The following is a 26,444-nucleotide window of genomic DNA, read 5'->3' as shown; positions in this document are numbered from 1 at the left end:
GATTACAAGAACGTTTTTAGTGTGTGAGGAAACCTTGATGTAGTTTCTGAACTTCTGCCATTATTTTAAAAAGTAGGGTGAAAATGTTCTTTTTTTTAAATTTGGAATGTACTTGTCCTCTGTTTCTCTTCATTGTAGAATTTGAAACTATAATTAAAAAAAACTTTAATTTGATATGCTTTTCAAAAGAGGGTACATTATGGGAGGAGGACATTCAGTCACTTGATGGGCTGAATGGCCTAATTCTACTCCTATCACTTATGATCTTATGTTATTCAAGTGGAGTCCTTGTTAACATTGCAGGTGGACACGTTATTACAATTATGTGGGACCTTAGACTATGCCTGGAATAATATGTAGGGTTTTGGTCAACTTACCAAAACAAAAGGAATAATTGCTTTGGAGGGAGTGCAGTGAAGACTCACAAGACTCTTTCCTAAAATGTCTTATTTCATAGTTTAGTTTATTGTCGACGGTACCGAAGTGTTGAGATGGAGATTAATAACGATTTTGAATGATGGAGCAGGTTTGTAGGACCAGATATGCAGCAATATTTCTCAAGGATTCTTTCCAATTTTATGGAAAATATTTGTCACTCCACTGTTGCTGTTTGTGAGAGCTTACTGTGTGCAGGTTGGCTGCCCTTTTTTCTACGTTACAAAATTGACTATGCTTCAAATGTAGTACATTGATTGTAAAGCGTCTTGTGATGCCTTATAAGAGATTTTTTGAAGATAAATCATTCTGAACAATTTTAAGTTAATTAAATTAGAGCTGATGAATTTTTGTTTGCATACCATTTTCCAATGGATTATTGTTCTTAAATTGCTAAAAATGCGAAGGGATAATTGCACCGCATCAAGAAGCTAAGTTTAGTTTAGTTTCGATTTACAGTGCGGAAGCAGGCCCTTTGGCCCATCAAGCCTGCACCGACCAGCAATCCCCGCGCATTAACATTATCTTACACACACTAGGGACAATTTACATTTATACGAAGCAAATTAACCTACAAACCTGTACGTCTTTGGAGTGTGGGAGGAAACAGAATATCTCTGAGAAAACCCACGTGGTCATGGGGAGAACGTACAAACTCCGAACAGACAGCATCCGTAGTCAGGATCGAACCCGGGTCTCCGGCACTGCAAGCGCTGTTGGGCAGCAACTCTGCCGCTGAGCCACTGTGCTGCATTAGTCATTAGTTAGTCATTAACATTCTGTAAAATATACAGAGAGTCAGCCATGATCTTTCTGGATAGTGCAACAAGTTACTCGTGTTAGCCGTTATTAGGACCATTTGGTGGTGCACATGTTTCCAACTGAAATTTGTGCATTTGATGCCAATACGATTTGAGTATATAATCCTGACTGCACCATCAGGTCAGCACAATAAAGTGGTAATGGTGGTGATTTACTAAGAATGATGCACTTCAGATATCGCATTAAACCTGGCTGCAGCAATCTGTTTTTGTAATTTTAAAGTAGTCCATTTTTACATGGAGCAGCACGTTCCAATTTTTTTCTATCAAACAATGCTTCAGGGAGAAAGATAATATTGTTTCATGCCAAAGCTTTTTGTGGAATCTCATTTTGTGTGTACATAATTATTTATTCAATATGTTCCACAAATGTGTTTGTTTACCATTCGTCATTTTCCTGACAAAGTGAATGAGATTTGGTGGCAAAATATTCAGATTAATGAATTTATGCTCTAATGAGGGTAAAATGGAGCCTCACTCCCTGTCCTTAGTCCTCCATATTTGTCAGTTATAGCTACTAAGGAAAAATGACTCGCCTTTAATACATTATAAAATGTTTTTTTTAGGATATTAGGGGAGTCTATTAGATTGAACGACAGTGGTATTACAGAAGCTCACGTCTGCATTTGTCCCTTGAATGCTGTTCAGGAAGAAATGTTAATGTTTTTCCTAATACTATTCCTATTTTAAGGGTCTGCATTTATGCCTGCTTTAAATTGTGGTAATAAAAGTAAAAGTTATAATAAATATCTTGGCATGAAATTAGGGTCCCTTCATTTGCTCTGGTATTTTAGCTGGAGGATGAGTTAAGTGGGTTAATTCACATGTTGTTTCAGAAGTCCAGGTGAAGTTAACAAATGCTAGCTAATTATGAAGTGTTGCATTTTGGTAGTGCATGAGGAAATGTGGGTCTTGCATCAATGATCATTTATAGCAAAATTGGTGATCAATGGTTAGTTTCTATGTCAGAAGAAGTCCACCATTTAAAAAGTTATTTGTGATTATGTAGAAAACATAGTGTCTAAATGATCCCATTTACATGGATATTGCACAGAGCTTTCAAATAGTGTTCATTTTCGTAAATCCTGGATTTAATCTGGTGCACAATTTGCATGAATTTGCATCTGAATTTACTGATTTAAATTGGGGTTTTTTCCAAAGATACTGTGATTTTTGTCACCCTGCAAATATTTGTACAAGGTTTTGTGATTTAGTTTCCAAATGTTATTTCAGCAAGTGATTTGCAACAATTTACTGCAAAGCATTTGGCTTATTACTGGAACCAAGAGTGTGAGGATGTGAATTTCAAGCTCCGGATGTGAAAGTTGAAGTTAGATGTTAAACCCAGTTCAAACATCAATTTTGGAATAGTTTTGAAATGTATTTATCTTGTATTAGGAAGCTCAGAAATATAGCTGTGCTGCTTGATGATTGAATCTGTCAAGAATTGTACTAATTTATTCATAGTGTGGCAATGCATCTGCAAAACCGTACATGGATAGGAAAGGTGCAGAGAGGGATGTAAGACGAGCATAGATGGAGCATCTTGGTTGGCATGGGTAAATTGGGTCAAAGAGCCTCTGACCGTTTGCATAATCTAAAGATAATCGTGCCGCCGACTTATGTATGCATCAAATGTGTATAATTTTCCTTAAAAGCCTGAGTGGCTACCATTTTAACAATTCAGTGTAAAGAAACGTCTCCTAGTAAAGTGGCTATAACTCTGGAAATAGTCCAGAGGCCTAGACTAATAATTAGGAGAATGGAAATGCAATTTCCCATCAAGTTAGTGTCAGAATTTGAACTCTATTTTGAAGCCTTGAGGTGCCTCAAACCATTGGGTGTTGAAGACGAAACGCACATATTTCATTTTCCTTTTTAGGGAAAGATATCTGTCCTAGTCCATTCTGGTTTTTCTCCAATCAACAGATTACATTTATATAATGCCTTGTGGCATGGTAAGGTTTTCCAAGTCATTTCTCTTTAAGTGTCAGCAAACCCAAGTTTTAATGTGTGAATAGTTAATCAAATGTGGCAGTTTTTGCAGCATAAAATACTATGAATTAATAAAATACTTAACACTTTCCATTGCCACAAGAATCTATTTCATTTTCCAGAAACTGCCTGATGAAGTCTTCTCAACAAGTGCGTACAGCAAAACAAAATCCTTGAGGAACTCGGCATGCCGGGCAGCATCCATGCAGCGAAATGAGCCTTCATTGTTTGAATATCTTTGCACTCAACTTTGTCGGAGAAAATATTGTGCGATTAAAATTAAAGGACCAGGAAATGGGGTAAAGAGGAACTAGAGGGGTGGAGAATGGAAAACTGCACTTGGAGTAATGATCTGCTAGAGGGTGAATGCATTTAATCTTCAAGTTATACATGTACCACGTAACAGCACTACAAAACAGAGGAGGCATAATGGGTCCAAGGAATCTATTAATAATAATAATAATAATATATCTTTTATTGTCATTGCACGTTAGTGCAACGAGATTTAGTATGCAGCTCCACTGATGTACAAGAAAGGTAAATAAATACAATACATAAATAAACAAGCTGAATTGATTGACGTGACCATCTGAGGGAGACTGTCCAAAGGGGGTGGGTGGGGGGGCACTCATTAGGGCCGGTTCAGAGCCGCTATAGCTCTTGGGATAAAACTGTTCCTGAGTCTAGAGGTTCGGGCGTAGAAGGCCTTGTAACGTCTGCCGGAGGGAAGTAGTTGAAACAGACCGTGGCAGGGGTGTGATGAGTCCTTATGGATGCTGAGGGCCTTCCTGAGGCACCGCGTGTGGTAGATGCCCTCCAAGGCTGGTAGCTCTGTCCCGATGATCCGCTGCGAAACTGGCAGGGTAGCAAACAAATATCATACTCCTCCTGGGACAACATTCCCAAGAATTAGTCATGCAGTACAAATCGGCCCTTCGGTCCATGTCCTTGATCCCATTATTCGGCACTTGGTGTACGGCCTTCTGTGCCATGGTATTTCAAATGCATATTAAAATACTAATGCCATGAGAGTACATGAATTAGGAAGTACGTTCTGGTTTGCAACTTCCTTAGATCTTCTCTAAATCTCCTAACCCTAACCGAATCAGTCTCTGTCTGTAGCTGAAGCTGACCCTCCTTGCTATCCAAAACAACAGTAATGCTCTTGTCAGCTGAGAACATGCCAATCATGCCCTCTGTATGCACATCTAGATCATGAATGTATATCACAACCAGCAAGGGTCCGAGCACCGATCTCTGCAGTATGAGTGTGATTTATTCTGATGTTGGCCATGATAGAGATCTAGTAAGTCTCAGCTACTGTAAATAATTTTAGATGGAACACTCTGATATTTTAGTTGCAACTAGTAATCCAATAACCTACTGGTATTTTGACAAAGCTACTAAGTTTTAATTGACTAAGGAAGTACAGGTGCACAACCTTTTATCCGAAAGCCTTGGGACCAGACACTTGTCGGATTTCGGAATTTTTCGGATTTCCGAATGGAAGATTTTTAGCGTAGATTAGGTAGGTAGCGCGGGCGGCTTGAAAAGTCTGGAGCGGCTGCCTCCTCCCCGGAGACCGGGGAATCATTGTAAATCATTGCATAAATGTTAGTCAGTTAGTTTGGAGGGATTTTATGTGGTTGGTGGGTGGGGGGTGAAGGGGGAAACTTTAATTCTTAGTCCCCTACCTGGTTGGAGAGGCGGGGAGCGGGCAATGCCTTACCGGGTCGCCATGTAGTAAGCTCCGGAGCGCTGTGGCCGCCGACTCCCAACATCGCGGAGCTGGGGGCTCCGTCCGGCCGCGGGCGGCGCCGGTTGGAGCGCCGACCCCGGAAACTCTACCCCTGGCTGTGCGGCGTTCCAAATCCAGCGCCGCCCGCGGCCCCAGCTCCGCGATGTTGGGAGTCGGAGGCGTCGCAGCGCTGGGATACCAGCGGGGAGCGGGCAATGCCTTACCGGGTCGCCGTGCGGTAAGCTCCGGAGCGCTGTGGCCGCCGACACACAACATGTCGGCGGCCACAGCGGAGCTGGGGCTGCGGGCGTCCGGCCGCGGGCCGCGCTGGATTTGAAGCGCCGCGCAGCCGGGGGCAAAGATTATAGAGGAGCTGCTATAAGATCTTTGGCCAGGGATAGAGTTGCCGGGGTCGGAGCTACAACCGGCGCCGCCCGCGGCCGGACGCCCGCAGCCCCAGCTGGGAGTTGGCGGCCACAGCGCTCCGGAGCTTACTGCACGGCGACCCGGTAAGGCATTGGCCGCTCCCCGCCTCTCCGACCAGGTAGGGGACTAAGAATTAAAGTTTCCCCCTTCACCTCCCCCCCCCCCCCCCCCCCCCCCCCCTCCCCCCCTTTTTCACATAAAAGCCCTCCAAAAAGCCCTCCAAACTAACTGACAACATTTAAGCAATGATTTACAGATGTTTAAGTGTCTGCCCGGGGAGGAGGCAGCCGCTACAGTAGTACAGACCTGGGTTGACCGTGGGTCGTTTCGGGTTTGGTGCCAAACGCGAGCTTTGGTGTGCAGACGACATCCTGGAAAAAATGGCCGGTTTTCAGAGTTTTTCGGTTTCCAGAACTCCGGATAAAAGGTTGTGCACCTGTACTTTAATAAATAATTGTATGTGGCCATGTAATAAACCTGGATTGGGATAAGCTTGGACTTGAGCCTTCAGAATCAGATTTGTTATCAGCCTTGTGTCCAATATTGGGTAGAGTATCTGGCTAGGATAATGTTAGTGTATGGGTTGGTCGGCGTGGACTCGGTGGGTCGAAGGACCTGTCTCCATGCTATGTCTCTAAAGTCTAAACATTTTCTATATTTATTTTGCATCTTTTGCATCTTTCTTTGCTACTTCCTGTGCAAGTATAATGCTTGGAACTGTGAATACTGTAGACATCCTCTTTCAGGATTATCTTGGATTAAATATCAGGGGCAGGGATTGAGAGGGAAGGGAGGAAGAATAATTCCATGCCCAATTAAACATTTACACATGCAGAATTCATTATTGTACCCAACTCGGTTGTGGATCCCTATGGTGTATTCCTGATTTACCAAATAGAGTCTGTGCACTGGTAGATCCCCAGCGACTCAGACTTTGGGTGCTATATTTGCAGTTTGCACATTATCCCTGATGGTCAGCTTTACTCAATGGGCAGACGGTGCCGTTTCCGTACTGTATGACTCGAATTGAATTCCTCGTTGCTCACCCTTGTCATTCCAAAGCTGAATCAACTCTAAACATACCTATTTTTTCTCCTTGCTGATGAATTGTTATAAACATTGTTATAAACATAGAACAAAGTGTAGATGAGATGGTAGAATTCAGTTAGATTAGTGACCTTAATATGTAGATTTTTTTTCTTTGAACCTGGCCTTGGGATAATGCCTCTTAATAGCTAAGTCCTGAAAATACATGCAAGGCCAGTGTAGTTCACAAATGTAAGTACCTGGGCCATGAGGAAAGACTGTCATATGCGGTCTCAGATTACTCGGATGTATCCAAAAATATTTTCTGTAAGGGATCCACTAAATTTGAAACCAACTACTTTCACTGTTCCTCCAGGGACCCAGTCGACAAATTTATTACTTATTGGAATGATGCATCTTAAGACGTGATTAGAATTTATTCTATCACATGTCATTTGTGTCCTCTGATTCTACCATTCTGGACAAGGTGAAGCTATGCGTCATTATCTAAAACCATTTTTAGAATCCTAAAAACAGCAATTGTATCACCTCTCAATCTTGTCCCCAGTCTGAGCATGCCCATTATGTAACTGATCCCCTTCTCTCTCATCTTTCCAACATGTTAGAAATAGTACTTCAGATGTTTCAATCGCCCATTGGTTACATTAAAACGTGAAGCAACGGTGTTTTAACTTGCCCCAAATAAATTGTATACATGAGGCACCCAGTACTGGCTGCACTGCAGGTTTGAACAATTCTTAATTTTCCTGTGGGAGTTATTTCAGCTTTTAATTGCATGATTTTTCAGTTGTGATATTTTTTGTGTGGGATATATGATTTGATTCAGAGTGTTCCAGGATTTCCATGATTAGGAAAAGCCAGGTCAGAATGGAATTTAAATACTTTATTTCAGCTTTTAATTAATAAAGGAAAAGATTCCTGTAAATGTGATTAAACAACACAGTGTTTCTGTGGCCAATGGTGCTGCACAGTTAAGGGCCTGTCCCACTTTCACGACCTTATTCACAAACTTTTTTACCCGTGGACATTTTTCATCATGCTAGAAAAACGCCCCGACCTACTTGATGCCACGAGTGCCTACAACTAGCATCACGGCCTGCCACGACCTACCTACGACCTTGTGACGACTATGCTGCAAGTATGAGTCAAGGGCAAACTCGGCAGAGGTCGTGAAAGTGGGACAGGCCCAGTGAGTGACTCTGGACACCTAATCATGCTCTTTAACTTTGGAAGCTGCCGCCAGTGTGTTCACGTTCTTTTGTTTTTTGGAGAAGCACGTTGTTTACAGGTCATGTCTGGGTTATGAAAGCCTGATTAATGGACACCCTGTACATACGCACAAGAATTTGGGAGACTGGCGGGATGGATTTGTTGGCTGCCGTAGGGTTGTAGGTGTTTTCTATTCAGGGGTGGGGGGTACTGCGTATTTCCACGAGCCTTCGCTCCCCACCACTGCCCCCCTTGAACTGCAATAATGGGGTGGGGGGGGGGGAGGGGGGAGAGGAGAGGTAGATTTGAACAGAGTTGGGAGTGTTGAGCACACTTGCTCGATCACTTGCTGAGTCAGTGAGACTAACTGGTGGCTGCTCTTCCCTCTCCTGCACACTGTTTTTATTCATTTCTGACATGAACAGCACTGATTTACAAAATGTTCTTGGGACGGAACCCTGTCGTAACCCTGGGACTTCCTATACTTTGAAATACCCAAGTTTTGCCATTATCATTGTTCTATTTGGATTACAGTAGCTGTTACCTCAACAGAAATCTAAAAGGGAACTTTTACAATTTGAATATTCTGCAGAAGCAATCAGCCACATCTGGAGAAGAGAAAATGTAGCTCCCTCTGCAAACTCAAGTTAACCTATGATGAGCGTTTGTCGGCATTGGGCCTGTACTCGTTGGAGTTTAGAAGAATGAGTAGGGGGTGGGGGGCTCATTGAAACACACAGAATAATGAAAGGCTTGGATAGTGTGGATGTGGAGAGCACGTTTCCACTAGTGGGAGAGACTAAGACTAGAGGTCATAGCCTCAGAATTAAAGGATGTTCTTTTAGGAAGGAGATGAAGAGAAATGTCTTTAGTCAGAGGGTGGTGAATGTGGAATTCTTCGCCACAGAAGGCTGTAGAGGCCAAGTCAGTGGATATTTTTAAAGCAGAGATAGATAGATTTTTGATTGGTACAGGTGTCAGAGGTTCTGGGGAGAAGGCAGGAGAATGGGGTTAGGAGGGAGAGATAAATCAGCCATGATAGAATGGCGGAGTAGACTTGATGGGCTGAATGGCTTAATTCTACTCCTATCACTTATGACCTTATAATACTTGAGCAAACTACAGTGCCCTCCATAATGTTTGGGACAAAGACCCATCATTATTTATTTGCCTCTGTACTCCACAATTTGAGATTTGTAATAGAAAAAAAATCACATGGTTAAAATGCACATTGTCAGATTTTATTAAAGGCCATTTTTATAGATTTTGGTTTCACTATTACAGCTGTGTTTATACATAGTCCCCCCCATTTCAGTGCACCATAATGTTTGGAACACGTGGCTTCACAGGCATTTGTAATTGCTCAGGTGTGTTTAATTGCCTCCTTAATGCAGGTATAAGAGAGCTCTCAGCACCAAGTCTTTCCTCTAGTCTTTCCATCACTTTTGGAAACTTTTATTGTTGTTTATCAACATGAGGACCACAGATGTGTCAATTAAAATCTGACCATGTGTACTTTAACCACATGTGATTTTTTGGAAGCAGGGAGAAGGAGGAATGACTGGGGTGGGACAAGTCTCTGATTATGCTGCCAGTTTTTCTGAGGCAGCATGAAGTGGGGGTGGGGAATGTGTTGTCAAATAAAATTAGTTTAGTTTATTGTCAGGTGTACCTGGTAAAGTGAAATGCTTTTGTTGTGTGCTAACCAGCCAGCAGAAAGACAAAACGTGATTACAATCGAGCCATTTACAATGTGAAGATACGTGATAACTTGAGAGCATCAGGGTTACTGTTGAAGAAGTACTGAAGGTATTGTCGTGTTTGAAGGTAGACACATCTCCAGGGCCTGATCAGATATATCCGAGGACATTGTGGGAAACTAGAGAGGAAATTGCGGGAGCCCTGGTTGAAATTTACGAGTCGTCCTTAAAAACAGGAGAGGTGCTGGAAGACTGGCGGGTGGCAAATGTTGTACCTCTTTTCAAGAAGGGCTGCAGGGAAAATGCTGGGAACTATGGGCCGGTGAGCTTAACATCTGTAGTTCGTAAGTTACTTGAAAATATTCTGAGGGATAGGATATACAGGCATTTGAATGGGCAAGGGCTGATGGCCCCGACCATGGATGAACAAAGGAGGAGGACTGACTGAACTTTGTTGCCTTCCACCACAGTGAAGAATGCTGTGGTGGATGTTTGTGTTAAATTCTATTGTGTATTGTGTGTTCTTTTTAAGTGTATCGCTGCTGGCAAATTCATTTCACTGCCCCTTCGGGTGCATGTGACGAATAAAATTGACTTTGACTTTGATTAGGGATAGTCAGCATGGTTTTGTACGTGGGAGGTCGTGCCTCACAAATCTGATTTTTTTTGAAGACGTGACCAAAAATGTTGAGTGTGGAGCTGTAGATGTTGTGTACATGGACTTCGGCAAGGCGTTCGACAAGGTTCAGCACGGTAAGCTAGCTCGAATGGCCTACTCCTGCACCTATTGTCTATTGATATAGCTGAATGAATAGCAAAATGGCTCCATGGAAGAAAGCAGGGGGTAATGGTGGAAGGTTGCTTCTCAGATTGGATGCCGGTGACTAGTGGCATGTCTTAGGGTTTGGTGCTGGGCCCGTTACTGTTTGTCATCTACATTAATTATTTGGATGAGAACCTACAGGGCAAGATTAGCAAGTTTGCTAATTATACAAAAGTTAGTGGTTTTGCAGATAGTGAAGATGTTTGTGAACAATTGCAGCAGGATTCGGATCGATTGACCTGGTGGGCGGTGGAACGGTTGATGGAATTTAATACAGATAAGTATGAGGTGTTGCATTTCGGGATGTCAAACAACGCAGGACCTACACAGGCCTCTAGGTAGTGTTGTAGAGCAGAGGGATCTAGGAGTACAGGTGCATGGTTCCTTGAAGGTCGAGTCATAGGTAGATAAGGTGGTCAAAAAGGCTTTTGGCACTTTGGCCTTCATCAGTCAGAGTATTAAGTACAGAAGTTGGGAGGTCATGTTGCAGTTGTATAAGACGTTGGTGAGACCGCATTTAGAATATTGTGTTTGGTTCGGGTCCCCATGTTATAGGTATTGTCAAGCATGAAAGGGATCAGAAAAGATTTACGAGGATTTTGCCAGGACTAGACGATGTGAGCTATATCGAGAGGTTGAGTAGGCTAGGTCTCTATATTCCATGGAGTGCAGGAGGATGAGGGGAGATCTTAGAGGTATACAAAATCATGAGAGGAAGAGATTGGGTAGATGCACAGAGTCTTTTACCCAGAGTAGGGGAATCGAGGACCAGAGGACATAGGTTCAAGGTGAAGGGAAAATGATTTAATAGGAATCTGAGGGGTAATTTTGTCACACAAAGGGTGGTGGGTGTATGGAACAAGCTGCCAGAGGAGGTAGTTGAGGCTGGGATGGCCCAACATTTAAGAAACAGTTAGACAGGTACATGGATAGGACAGGTTTGGAGGGATATGGATCAAACGCAGGCAAGTGCGACTAGTGTAGCTGGGACATTGTTGGCCAGTGTGGGTGAGTTGGGACGAAGGCCCTGTTTCAGCACTGTAACACTCTATGACTCTATAAGGGAATAACATTTAATGCAAGGTAAAGCCAGCAAAGTCCGATAGATAGTCTGAGGGTGTCCAATGAGGCAGGTGGTAGTGTAGCACTGCCACCTGGGGTACAAACATGGGGAATCTGCATCCTGGGGGCATGAACATTGAATTCTCACAATTATGTTAGCCCTTGCTGCTCCTCCCCTTCCTAGCTCTCCCCCAGCCCTTGGGCTCCTCCTCCTTTTTCCTTTCTTCTCCCCGCCTCTCCCCACCCCCATCAGTCTGAAGGAGGATTTCGTCCCGAAACGTTGCCTATTTCCTTCGCTCCATAGATACTGTGCCTTCGATTTTCCAGCATCTGCAGTTCCTTCTTAAACAAAACAGCGTAGCACTGCTCTCTGGTTGTGGTGGGAAGATTCCCAATTTGATTTGTATTAATGCTCCAAATTATACTATGAACATTCCACTCCAAAATGTGATTTTAAAATATTGTGGCTTTTTTTGAATAACTTTTGTTCAGAGGCTCGAGAGTTTTGCTCCGTTAAGGTGTAGGATGCTACATTTACCTTTGACATGTGTTGAATTGTTCCTTAGCTGGTTTGTGTTGGGTAAGCAGGAAGTATTTTGGTAAGAGCTAATTTGATTTGTGGAATGAATTGCCTCCCTGGCTGCGGCTGCAAACATGATTTCAGAGAAATGCAAAGTAAAATATTTACATATGTACTTGGTTGCCAGAGGCTTCATTCCTCTTTAGGCAATTTCCCAATGTAGATTCCCCAAGGATGTTTAATAAGATACATTGGTTATGTCTTGTGTTGTATAATAACCACTTGATCTCCATATTTGGTAACAGCAATTTTTAGTTGTAAAAGACTGCCTTTTAACTAAGTATGACAGTCCATTCGCTGGAAACTGTTGCAGTTTTAGCATACAAATTGCCAAAAGGAAATCTGATTTGGATATTTTTTGTTTCTTCAGAATTGTAACAGTAGTTTCAGCCTATTTGTGTCTTTTTTCCTATTGGTTAGAGAGTAATAAAATCACAGAGATACACAGCATGGAAACATGCCCTTCAGCCCACCTGGTCCTTGCCAATCAAGATAGTATTTTGGGCAGGTACACAAAAAAGCTGGAGAAACTCAGCGGGTGTAGCAGTCCTATTTGCCTGCATTTGTCCCATATTCCTCTAAACCCTTCCTAGCCATGCATCTGATCATATGTATTTTGCAAGTCGTAATTGTATCTGCTTCTATAGCTTCCTCTGGCAGCTTATTCCAGATATGCACTGTCCTCTGGATACAAAACTAGTTTCAATTGTGGTCCCTCTAGAAACTCTCCCCTCTCACCTCAAGCCTGTGGCCTCTTGTTTTAGAATTTTGTACTCTTGGGGGAAAAAGACTGGAGGGTTCACTTTATCCATGCCCCTCATGATTTTGCCTCACTCAGTAAAGGGCCTGTCCCACCAGCATGCGATTGCATGCATCTAGCGGGGCCGGTCCCATTTCCAATCGCGGAGCCGTCTGGAGCTGGTCCCGACATCATACTCACCAATCAGCTGGGCAGTAGGCGGGCCGACTGAATTTGGACGTCGCACGGCGTCGGACGGTTACGTCATCACGCAACGGCACGCCGGGCGGTGACGTCATCGCGCAACGCCACGCGCTAGGCGTACGCCGTCAAGACGCTGCGTGCGGCGTCGAGACGTTGCGCACGGCCTCAATGCAGCTGCGGGCCGGCAATTTTTGGACTGTCAGTTTTTCAGAGCCCCGCGCGATGTCGGGACCAGCCCCGCACAACTCCATACGGCTCCCGCAATCGAAGTGGGACCGGCCTTGCGAGGCTGTACGGCTCAAGCGACCACGTTAGGTCGCGCTTGCCACATGCAGTCGCATGCTGGTGGGACAGGCCCTTAAGTTTACCCGTCATCTTCCTATGCTCCAAAGAATATGTGAGGATGTGACAAGTAAAATGGATGAAGGGGTGCCAGTGGATGTAGTGTATCTAGACTTTCAGAAAGCCTTTGATAAGGTCCCGCATGGGAGACTGGTGACTAAAATTAGAGCACGTGGTTTTGGGGGTAGGGTGTTGACGTGGATAGAAAATTGGTTGGCAGACAGGAAGCAAAGAATAGGAGTGAACGGGTCCTTTTCAGAATGGCAGGCAGTGGCGAGTGGAGTGCCGCAAGACTCGGTGTTGGGGCCGCAACTGTTTGGCATTTATATTAATGATTTGGAAGAGGGAATTAGGAGCAACACTAGCAAGTTTGCGGATGACACAAAGCTGGGTGGCAGTGTGAACTGTGAAGAGAATGATAGGAGGTTGCAGGGTGACCTGGGCAGGTTGAGTGAGTGGGCAGATGCCTGGCAGATGCAGTATAATATAGATAAATGTGACGTTATCCACTTTGGTGGCAAAAACAAGGGGGCAGATTATTATCTCAATGGGGTTAGGTAAGGGGGAGGTACAGCAAGACCTGGGTGTCCTTGTACACCGGTCACTGAAAGTTGGCGTGCAGGTACAGCAGGCAGTGAAGAAAGCTAATGGAATGTTGGCCTTCATAACAAGAGGATTTCAATATAGGAGTAGAGAGGTCTTCTGCAGTTGTATAGGACTCTGGTAAGTCCACATCTAGAGTATTGCATACAGTTTTGGTCTCCTAATTTGAGGAAGGACATCCTTGTGATTGAGGCAGTGCAGCGTAGGTTCACGAGATTGATCCCTGGGATGGCGGGACTGTCATATGACTAGGCTTGTATTCACTGGAGTTTAGAAGGATGAGGGGGATCTTATAGAAACATATAAAATTATAAAAAGACTGGACAAGCTAGATGCAGGAAAAATGTTCCCATTGTTGGGCGAGTCCAGAACCAGGGGCCACAGTCTTAGAATAAAGGGGAGGCCATTTAAGACTGAGGTGAGAAAAAACTTTTCCACCCAGAGAGTTGTGAATTTGTGAAATTCCCTGGCACAGAGGGAAGTAGAGGCCAAGTCACTGGATGGATTTAAGAGAGAGTTAGATAGAGCTCTAGGGGATAGTGGAATCAAGGGATATGTGGAGAAGGCAGGCACGGGTTATTGATTGGGGATGATCAGCCATGATCACAATGAATGGCGGTGCTGGCTCGAAGGGCCGAATGGCCTCCTCCTGCACCTATTTTCTATGTTTCTTAAAAAAAAGTCTATCGAAGCTATTTCTATAACGTGAGCCTGCAAGCCCAGCTAACATCCTAGCAAATGTCTTGTGCACCTTTAAAAATGTTTGATTTTATTTGGCTAAGCTCATCTTCATCCATGTATTATTCCCAACATGATTTAAAACTGGTATATCTGGAGGGTTTTTTTTTTTCCTCATCTTCCGATATTTTTATCAGACTATGAAAGATAATCATTCTGTACGGGAAACTGGAATTTGTGATAGATACTTCATTAGTGTGTATACAGCAAGCACTACAAAGATCGCAGAAGAATTAAAAATAAATCTACAGTTAAATTGCAGGCTGTGGTTGGGGTGAAAGCAGTCCTTGGCGATGCTGAGCGCCCTTCGCAGACAACGCTTGCTTTGGACAGACTCGATGGAGGGGAGTTAGGAACCGGTGATGCGTTGGGCAATTTTCACCTCCCTCTGCAGTGCTTTCCGGTCGGAGACAGAGCAGTTGCCATACCATACTGTGATACAGTTGGTAAGGATGCTCTCGATGGTGCAGCGGTAGAAGTTCACCAGAATCTGAGGAGACAGATGGACCTTCTTTAGTCTCCAACCATATCTTGCAATTGTTTAGTAATGTGTGATTGCAGATCTACTTTGACCAACGCAGAGAATCACCTAGCTTGAGCGCCATCTTGGATGTGGAGGCAAGATTGCAGCCAAGACTTGCTGTGTTGTAATTTAGGTTTGGATGTTATTTTGTCCTTTTTCACTTGCTATATTGTGTATAGTAGATATCCAGGCTTGTGTTTCTCCAGCTCGGTGTCATTCATCTTCCTCTACTGCTGAACAATAAATGACCGAGTTCCTCTGCTACTTTCATCTTCCCAGATGTATAACAACTACCTCTTGCAATTGTGGCACAAGGACATAAAGAGGGATAGTGCTTCACTGCACAAGGTTCAGTCTTTCAAATGTCACTTTAGGCGAGGGTGAGGGCTATTGTTTTGCAAATAAATGTCCAGGATTCCATGGTGTTAATTGAAAAGGAACACCATTGTGGGCTCCACCTTTCCTTGATCATCGTCGCTGGCTTTGATTCATCCTTTTGCAAACCTTTCATTCATTTGTTCTTTGTTCCTCTTCATATCTCATGTTTCCCTTTCTCCGACTCTTGGTCTGAAGAAGGGTCTCAGCTTGAAACGTCACCTATTCCTTTCTCCAGAGATGCTGCCTGCCCGCTGAGTTACTCCAGCATTTTGCGTCTATCTTTGGTGTAAACCAGCATCTGCAGTTCCGTCCTACAACAAATTTCAAGCACCTGATTTGGTCCTTTATTGATGCATGTTGGAAATCAAGCAGCTAACATCTAATGTGCACAATAATCATTTCATTTTCAAGTTTTAAGTGTTTTTGAGATGTACTGTGGCCATGATACGAGCCAGAGCAATCTAAGATTTCCCTATTTGAGGATTCTTTGTTATCATCTTGTATCGCATGGGTTGCCTTGAAAAAGTTAGATAATTGAACTTGAGCTAATCTAGTAGGAACTGCTACATCTTTGTTGAGCAGGGTCCCATGGGTTTCTGAGGCTTCCACTTTATTGAATGTTTCACTTTGTACTGTTTCAATTTGTTGGCTATGTGAGATGCGGGTAGATAAAGGATGAAATAAACATTTCCCCCCCCTCATGATAGGTGTGCTGTAGATTGAGCATCAAAGAAACCAAGGCTATTTCTGTAGACAAATATTTCCTCCCGACGTACAATCCTAACTGAGCGGTTGACCTTGTTTTGTGTTTTGTTTGCCTTGAAACTATTTCCTCTCGAACCCCTCAAAATGATTGCGCTTGTTGGAAGTTACTGCAATTTTTTTCCTTTTTTTTTTGATTTGAAGCCTAGTATTCTTAATTATAATGGTATAAGTAACAACATGTATTTCTCTATCTGATGCTTTACTTGCCATAAAAAGTGTCTAGTCTAAAAATATATATTTTCTTGCTCAGTCATTTTTTGTTCCTTAACATTGTATACACCCATTACTGCAGCTCCTCCCTCGCATCCATCCAAGGATGCCAGCAGCCCTTATAGATGAAACAGGGCTTCACATGTCTAGTCTAGTGCATTCAGTGCTTCCAATGCGGCATTTTCCACATTGGAGAGGCCAAAGGTAGGTGACCATTTTGCCGAACACTTGCACTTGGTGTACTAAGGCCTGTTGGATCAAACATTTGTTAACCATTTGAACTTCCCTTTCCATTTCCATGCCAACCTTTCTGTCCTGGGCCGTCCGTCCCCATTGCCAGACTAAGGACAACAACACCTCATATTCCTCTTGGGTAGCTTGCATCCCAACGGTATGAACATTGAATTCTCCAATTTTAGATAATAACCCAACCCTCCATCCTCTCTTCCCTGTGACCATCCCAGAAGCGCACCAATTTTCCCCACTATCCCATCTCCATTTCCTCTTACACTGCCGTTCCTTTCCATGTATATTCACCTTCCTCAGTCTTCACGTTTCACATCCCTTCTCTCTTTGCAGCATTTATTCATCTTTTCATCTCTGCCTTTTGTCCACCCATCTGACAAACAAAACCCTTTCACATATGTGTCCACCTGTCACTTGCCAGGCTTAGTCCTGCTCCCACCTCTTATCCAGCTTTCTTGTTCATACTACAATTAGTCTGAATAAGTTCCTGATACGAAATGTCACCTATGCATGTTCCCCATAGACGCCGCCTGGCTCTAGCACTTTGAGTAACAATGTTACTCTAGCACATTTGCTATTTGTATAAAGCAGCATTTGCAGCTCCTTGGGTCTGAGGTGCACCCTGTTCCTCGCCCAACAGATGCTAGTTGGCTCGATGACTATTTGCATTCCTATTTATTTTATTTTGTATTATATTTCTCTCTTCATCTACTTGTTTTTCATTAACCACTTTTGATTATTGGAAAGGTTTGTTAAAGTCTTATGTTGGTTGTGAATCTTTTTCAAAGCCATTTTGCCAGTTGAATGAGGAAAAAAGCATGTATGTTAATCTTCACCTATTAATCAACCAATAGAAGAATAGAATGCAATTTATTGTCATTCAAATCTAGGTTTGAACGAAATATCATTTCTACAGTTTTTTACATTACAAAACAATTCAAGACCCACACTTAACACAGTTTACATAAATATCCATCACAGTGAGTCTCCAACATCTCCTCACTGTGATGGAAGGCAAAGTCTTTATCTCTTCCCTTTGTTCCTTCTCCCGCGGTCCAGCAGTCCAACTGCAGTGTCGAGGTGAACTGGGGCTCTGATGTTAAAGCCCCCGGCGGGCGATGGTAAGTCCTGAGGCCGTTTAAGCCACGCCGGGCGATGTTAGGCCCCCGGCTCCATGTCCTTAAACCCGCGATTCCAGCGGGAGAAGTCGCCGTTGCGGAGCTCGGAAAAGCGGTCTCCCACCGGGGACTTGGAGCTCCCGATGTTCCCGTCCACCGGGTCTGCGGCCGGTGCCTCCGAACTCCAAACGTCGGGTCGCAGCCGCACGCCACCACAGCTCTTCCCGCTCCGAAGTTGGCCAGCTCCGCGATGTTAGTTCCGCAGGCTCTGCAACTGGAGCCCTTAGGTTAGTCCCAGCCGGAGGTCGACGCCGGCTCCACGATGTTAGGCCCAACGACATCCGAGACCCGACAGGGAATAGTCGGGTCCCCGCACAGGGAAGAGATTTAAAACGGTTTCCCCCACAGACCCCCCACCACCCCCCACATATACACAGCTAAAAAAAATAATAAAAACTAACTCAAGACATACATTTAACAAGACAAAAATAAAAAAAAGACAGGCGACTGTAGTGTCTATCCTTTTGTATTTCTAATGCATTTAGATCCCTGTGACCTGTATTCCTATAATATTGTTATTTTCTCTCATCTGTTCAGTGTGAATGTAACTTTTGCATAACTTTTTGTGATTTATGCAATGGCGTGGTCCTTTATGCATGCAATTAGGTTTTGTTAGTTCTCTGGCAGAGGTTTGTTCGCTCGTGTGACAGGTAGCTCACTGTTGGCTTCTGTCGTCGTCCAACATGTTGACAGAATTGCTCGCCCGACGCGTCACATGTCGGCGTTTCCGGGGATCGCCACGAGGAGGCTTCTGTCATGATCATGGCAGAGGTGTTATGCAGAGATGTGATTAAATTGTTCAGTCATAGATAAAACTAATTCTATGTACAACTTAGATGAAATTCTGATCAAATTTATCCTACAGCATTTGCAACTAAAATAATCTGATCATGTCTCGCATTGTGTTTGTCAGACTTTAGTTCCCTGAAAAAAAGCAGTGATCTTCAAAAGTGTGGACCTATTAAAGTAGTAAAAGGTGTTATAAACCTACAACTTGCTAATTAGTCAAACTATCTGCACTGTAAAGGGTTTTTATTTGATTGTGTAAATAGGTGTATATAACATAACTATCACACAGGAACACAGTGCTGTAATAGAATAACTATATCAACAGTCCAGTTACACTGCCAATTAATTAGGCAGTGCTAAATGTTGAGAAGTAAGGGACTCCAGATGTGTTAACAAAATATTGGAGTGCTTGGATGTTAAATATTATGAGACTACCAAACTATTTAGCTTTTTTAAACGAGATCTGTGCAATTGTTATTTCTATGCCATGCTTTTGTATCTAACCATTCTAGATGTCATTTTGAAGGCACCTAAAACATGAGAATTTTAAAAGAAAGATTTATGCTTTGACATTTCATACGCCACGTTTGCTGCTTAAAATTTAATCAACTCTTTTTTAAAAAGCACTAATTAAAAAGAAGAATACTGGACGTCTGAGTCAGGCACATCTGTGGCATGAGAGACAGAATTAATGCTTTGCATAATTGATTTTAAGAAATACTAAATACAGTGCTGATCACAATGCAATTTTAAACTATTCCTGTATGCCTTCACAAGGTCCATATCCCCGTATTCTCTCCTTGTTCACATGTCTGTCTAAATGCTGCTTAAACATTCCTATCTTATCTGCTTTCACCACTTCCCCTGCAATATGTTCTAGGCATTTATTTTTGTTTCTATACAAAAAAGAACTTGCCTTGTAAATTTTTAGTTTCCGTCTATGCCACAGATAATTTCATTTATTTCTATTGTGTTGTACCTCAGCATCTTATGCTCTAATGAAAGCATTCTAGTGAACTTTTCCCGTTCCATAGCCTCCCCATCCTTCCTTTAATGTCATGACCAGAACTGCACCCAATATTCCAAAGGTGGACAAAATCAATGTATTTATTATTATTATTATTATTTTTTACTGCTGCAACATAATTTGCCAATTTTTATATTTGGTGCCCCAACCAATAAAGGCAATCATGTCATACACCACCCTCACCATCCTATCACGCGTTGCCACTTTCTGGGGGCCATGTACTTGCACCCCAAGATCCTTCTGCTTGTCAGTGCAATTAGTGGTCCTGCCATTAATGTATAAAATAGTACCTCAATCATTGATCCTGAAGGATTAACTCTTTTTCCAAATGCTGTCTGTATTTCCTGTGAGAGGTTTTCTTTAATTTACCTTGGGCAGTCTGGAATAATTGGTGATAATCCTATAAAACAGAGAATTCAATAACCTTTTTTTCTCTCACTGAACTATAAATATTTAAAGATAATTGCAGCTTTCCTGTGAAGAAAACCACAAATTGAAGGGGAGAAAACTGATGTCACTAACTCCCAGAACTGATGGAAGATAAAATGAAATTCCTGCAAAACTTGGGCAGAGATGAAAAGTCATCTACATTCAAGACACAAGCTAATAGTGGGCTAAATATACCACATTTTGGGTAAATCTCCCGCAGAAATACAGGAGGTTAAATGTTCCAGCAGGCAACTCAAGAATATTTTAATTGGATTTATTACCAACATGGGTTTCATTCAATGGCTATTTTAAACAATAGCCATTTATTTCAGGCTTCTGTGATCAGGCACGGCCACACTAAAATAGAAAATGAAATTTCAGCAAAAGTGACAAGTATGCTTGTGCAATAAAATGATGACTGATTACATATAAAGGTAAACTTTAATTCTTTACAACCTTTTTCTTTATCAGTGAGAGTGGTCAGGAAGATGAAAACTGTGTGTATACCTAGTTGCATTTAGGTTCTACTTCAGCTCCACTGTTCTGGTGAAGGAACTTTGACCAAAAATGTAAACTGTTTCTCTTTCAGCAGATCTGAGTTTCTCTCGCATTTCTCTTTTTACTGTAATAGTGATGGAACACAGTTTTCATATCAATGTTGCATGCTTCTAACTATCTCAAAACATGATGGAATTTTTATTGCCGATTTTAGCTTTTGGAAAGCGTGACTTTAATCATCCCGTTTAAACCAGAAAGCAAGTCTAAAGTTCTTAAATCATTTTTGAAATCCCATGATTTCCATTAAATAGCCATTTTTCACTGAAATAACAAGGTCTACGTTATTCCCCATGATAATCTTGTTGTCGGTGCAACTTTATCCAAATTTGAATGATCTGCATTCCATTCTACATTTTAATCTTGTTTAAAACCAAAAGAATGCAGAAGTTGCACAGCTGCTCACTGCATGCGTTATGTTCAAATACATGAGCATCCCTCTGGATTCAAAGATACGTTGCGTTTACTCTAGGTCTTTGGGGTTCTTCTGAGGTGACTGATGAGCCCTATGTGGAATCTGCTGATTTTGCCACGGGCGAGGCAGGTAGTTGGGTTTGGATGCTATGCTGTTTCTGCTGTTCAGGCAAAGCAATCGTGCTTATCATGGAGACTTGAAGTGCTTAGTGACAGGTTGAATGACTTTTCCTCACCTCAGACACTGAGCCCATTTCATTTCACGGAGACTTTGAGAATATTTTGAAAGTATTTTCCCTGGCCTCCTGGAGCTTGCAGTGAAGTGTTTTTTTCAGCAGTTTGGTGTCAGGTATGCAGTTGATGAGGTCACCATGTAGAGAATGTTGAGCGTGAGGGAGCCTCGATGCAGGGGATGTTGGATGTTGAAGAGGACGCTGACTTTGGTTTACTCCTCTCCCCTGATCCTAGCCAGTAACCCCTCAGACTAAGGGCACAAAGTTGTCTCAGCAAACCACGGTCTCACTAACCTCCCTCCCCCCCTCCACTGCCACCCAACAACCAAGCCCTTGAGTGCTTTTTAATTCAGACAAATAGGGATTGACTTTGAATTAACATAGAGCCAGCGGTCTGAGCATAACTGATCCCATCCTTCCAAATCAGCCATGAAATGACTGCTTCTCCGCTCCTTCATAAGGACATAAGACAGAGCAGAATTAAACCATACAGCCATCGCGCCTGCTCCACCATTTGATCATTGCTGATCTATTTTTCCCTCTCAACCCCATTCTCCTGCCTTCTCCCTGTAACCTTTGACACCCTTGCTAATCAAGAACTTAATGCCCAATGTCCCCCCTGGACTGTCTCCCTCGGATGGTCACGTCACACAGCTTATTTATTTATTTTACTTTTCTTTGCATCGGTTGGAAGCTGCATACTAAATCTCGTTGCACTGATGTGCAATGACAATAAAAGATATTATTATTATTATTATTATTATGTCTTGGCCTCCCCAGCCGTCTGTAGCAATGAATTCACCACTTCTTGCGAAAGAAATTCCTTCTCATCTCCATTGTAAAGATACATACTTTTATTCTGAAACTCTGCCCTCTGGTCCTAGATTCTCCAACTACTCTTCAACAACTGCCCTTAAACAAACTGTTGTTTAGCCTGAACGTTTAATATAAATCCAGCCTGGGTGCATAAAATCAAAATTTCGAAGGGATCTCTTCCTTGGTGATTCCCTGGTCTCTTTTTACATCCGTGCCTTTCCACACTGCCACACATCACACTTTCACGGAGTCATGGAGCATGCAAACAGGCCCTTTGGCCCAATTTGCTCATGCCAACCGTGATACCCCATCTACACTAGTTCCACTTGCCTGCATTTGGTCCATATCTGTCTAAACCTTTCCTATCTATGTACCTGTCCAAATGTGTGATAAATGTTGCCTCAACTACCTCTTCTGGAAGCTCATTCCATATATCGACCGCCATCAATGTGAAAACATAACCCCTTGGGTTACTATTGAATCCTTCTCTCACCCTGATCCTTTCCTACGCAACCACTGGAGATCCTTTCACCTCTACGCTTCTCATTGTCCAAAGATCTGGTCTTTCCAGCAAAGGCAGCATCTCACTTGGACTTCTTCCAATCTGCATTCAGTGCTCACAATGTTGCCTCATCTACATTGGAGAAGCCAAACGTAGGCAATGGTAGCTCTGTGGAGTATCTTCTCTCAGTCCATGGGAGTGAGCCTGAGCTTCAAGTTATCAGCCACTTCATCTTGCCATCTCACTCGCTCCCTATTCTCATTGCCTATGGCCTCACTGTTACAACAAGGCTCAAGGTTCTTGAGGAACGGTACCTTGTCTTTCATCTCTGCACATTGGAGATTTCAGGGCACTCTCTCGCTCTCTCTTGCTTGCTCTCGCTCTAGCTCTCTCTCTCTCTCTCTCTCTCTCTCTCTCTCTCTCTCTCTCTCTCTCGCACTCGCACTCGCACTCGCACTCGCACTCGCACTCGCACTCGCACTCGCACTCGCACTCGCACTCGCACTCGCACTCGCACTCTCACTCTCACTCTCACTCTCACTCTCACTCTCACTCTCACTCTCTCGCTCTCTCATATTGACCATTGACCATGTCTGACCATGGTCTGAGAAAAGCCTCATGAATGTCTCATGAATGCCTCATGAATGTCTCTGAAATTGGAATGATAAACAAATTTGCAATTTATTTAAAATGCTTCCAATAATTGACATGCTAATTTTAGACTAGGCTTTATGCACGTAATTGGAACAAAGATAAACTTGTGTAGAAAGCAGAAGCACTGTTTCTACTTCCTCTTTGTACTACTCTTCTCTGGGAATGGGCACAAATGTTGAGAATCTCTCATTAATTTTGAAGTATGTTGAACAAAATTGCGAATCTCAATCATTGCCTTAAATATTTGCATTTTTTAATGGACCTTTTTTGATTCTTTTCTTCCACAATCCCCCTTATAATGTATCAGAAGTGGTGTTTACGTTTAGGTGTAAGCAGTACACTTATATCTTGGCGATACAAGCCTAAGGCAGGCAAATGAGAAGCGTATCATGGTCAGCATGGACAAGGTGGGCTGAAAGGAGCTAGTTTCTGTTCTGCGTGTTCCCCTGATTCTATGATGTGGAGAAAACATTCTCAATGGGATTAATGTCAAATTAATATAAATGGATGGTTTATAGTAGTCATGGACTCAATGGGCCAAAGTTCCTGTTTGTGTGGTATGTCTCTATGGGTCAATGATAGGCAAGCAACAAATAGCACACACAGTTATGGAGGGGCAGTGTTAGAGTTTGATTCTTGGTATAATTACTTTGCATTAATGGAATTTAGATAACTTAGCTGAAATAAAAATAGAAATTTTGGGGAATTGCTCACCAGAGTGAAAGGTTCTGATGATGTAATGATGAGCCAATCTATTAACGCTGATTCGTGCTCGATGGATTCTTTCCAGTTTGACTTTTAAGCAGTGTTTTTTTTTGTACTTATGCCATCCACAATATTCTGCTGTGGTGTTCTGCGTGTATCTAACTTGACACAATATAAATATAAACCACTAGTGGACATGGCATCCTTGTACGTTCTTTCAGGCCTATCAATGACATTGGGTTTAATTTGGTTTCTGGCCTAAACAGGGAATGAACTGATATGCTGGTCTGTTGTAAAGGGATATTTTTAGAAATATATTGAGTTACGGGTACATAACGGTTGCATAATTACAATAAAGTAATTTCCTTTTATTTGACTAATTTGGCCTTGAAAACATAACTACTGTTCGTCAAGTAGTTCAATACAAATCTTATATTTGGAATATTTCACGGCATGTTTCACTGAATATCTACAGTTTACAGAAATAAAAAACATGATGTATAATTGGCTTCAGAAAATGGCATGCTATAAAGTTCAACAACCTGTGATTGGTATTCATGCTTAGCAAAGCTTTACACTGCTGTTGAATGAATGCCAACTGCTGTTCAACTACTATAATGTTTATTAGGCTGCACTATTTTAACTGGAATATTTGCTCAGCTGGTTTAAGATAGCAAAAATATTTTTGGCTGCCTTCTCCACGAGTAACATGAAGCAAGGAATTGTTTTGAGCCACGAAAGGTATTGTGGTCCAAAAGCTTCTTCAAGTAGTTGGGTTTTAAGATGCATCTTGGGGGGGAAATGATGGGGATATTTGGAAATTGCAGATGCTCATTTATATATTTAAAAAAACGAAGTGCTGGTGTAACAGCAGGCCAGTATCTCAGGAAGAAGGCTGGAAAAAAGGATCCTGACCTGAAACAGCGCTTCTTCCACAGAAGGTACACAAAATTGCTGGGGGAACTCAGCGGGTGCAGCAGCATCTATGGAGCGAAGGAAATAGGCGACGTTTCGGGCCGAAACCCTTCTTCAGACTCCCTTCTTCCACAGATGCTGCTTGACCTGCAGAGTGACTCCAGCATTTTGTGTTTTTTTTCAGAACCTGTAGGGTTTGGTATTGATGATTGTGGATTGTGAATTAATGATTGTGGACAAATTACATTTAACGATGACCAATAGATCCGAATTGATTAAGGAAGAGGACTAGAGGTGCCAGAAGATGACTGGTGAGACCATGGAGAGACTTGAAAACAAAGTTGGGAATTAAAAAATTGACGCATGACTTAACCAGGATTTGTTGTAGGTCACAATAGGAGTGATGAGGGAAGGGTTTACCAAATTGGGTTGTAATTCTGAATATATTTTTTGAAGGATTGAGTAAAAAAAAAAGCTGGCTGGGAATTGAGCAGAACAGTCCAGCAGTAATCGAGGTTCTCGACTGAAGTTTCCACAGTGGTTGACACAATGCAGTGGGCGAGTCAGCTGTTATGGAGGTGGATGCAAGTAAACTTGGTGCTGCTGAGGACGTGTGGTTCAAAGCACAATTTGCCATTAAACAAGCTTGCCTGAAATGGAGCCAGCTTGTGAGGGACTATATAAACACGGCTATAATTTCTACAAGGTGAAAACAAAATGTATAAAAATGGCCGTTAATAAAATCTAACAATGTGCACTTTAACCACATGTGATTTAAAAAAAACATTCAAATCTCAAATTGTGGAGTAGAGAGGCAAATAAATAAATGATGGGTCTTTGTCCCAAACATTATGGAGGGCACCGAACATGTATGCCTATAACTTCAATGACCATCTGATATTACAATGCCGTTTTATGATGCTGTTCTTGTAATAATGGCAACACTGATGGTAGTTCTTGGCATTATTTTTGTTTTTTGCTTACTAGTCCTACGGCATATGTATCCACCCTATGTATAGAAACTCTATGTACGAGGTACCCAGAACAGAAACCTAGTGATCTAATCATAATTAAAAATTCCCAAGCATTTTGTATGAAAACATTACAGTAGTTATCTCCCATTTATTTACAGATTTTGAACTCCTTTTGAATTAGAATTGTAGAAGAATATTAATGTTTAGGGTTCTTGGACGTCACTTGCACTTGAACCATTAAGTTTTCATTTCCACCATCACAGATGCATGACCATCTGTGAGCATTACACCTTAATTGTAATAATCTTCAGGCCAGTGATAGTTACAAATGTAACATGCAAAAGTACTGTGGGATTTTTTAATTCTATGCACCAGGCAGAATATGAAAACAAGAAAATGTTTGAGTTTATTCAAGAACAAAATACCAGTTGAAGCACAGGGTGGCACGGTGGTGCAGCAGTAGAGTTGATGCCTCAGCACCAGAGACCTGGGGTGGATCCTAGCCATGGTTCCTATCTGTCTGGAGCTTGTACGTTCTTCCCGTGACCATGTGGGGTTTCCCTGGATGCTCCGGTTTCCTCCTACAAAGACGTTGGTTAATTGACTTCAACAATGATTGCAAATTGTCACTCGTGTGTCGGATAGTGCTAGTGTGTGGGGATCACTGGT

At 42.4% G+C, this 26,444-nt stretch overlaps 2 protein-coding genes across 4 annotated transcripts in view; one reads left to right on the top strand and one right to left on the bottom strand.

Annotated features, from left to right (window-relative positions):
• The window catches only part of tln1 (talin 1), a 245,220-nt gene that overhangs the window by 17,816 nt on the left and 200,960 nt on the right, over positions 1 to 26,444 (top strand). The gene's annotated exons all lie outside the window — the stretch shown is intronic.
• sra1 (steroid receptor RNA activator 1) overlaps positions 1 to 26,444 on the bottom strand; it is a 47,816-nt gene that overhangs the window by 18,742 nt on the left and 2,630 nt on the right.

This window comes from Amblyraja radiata, chromosome 1, assembly GCF_010909765.2.
Source record: "Amblyraja radiata isolate CabotCenter1 chromosome 1, sAmbRad1.1.pri, whole genome shotgun sequence".
In the NCBI taxonomy this organism is placed as follows: domain Eukaryota; kingdom Metazoa; phylum Chordata; class Chondrichthyes; order Rajiformes; family Rajidae; genus Amblyraja; species Amblyraja radiata.
The sequence above is the reverse complement of the archived record's forward strand: the minus strand, read 5'-3'. Positions and strand labels throughout refer to the sequence as shown.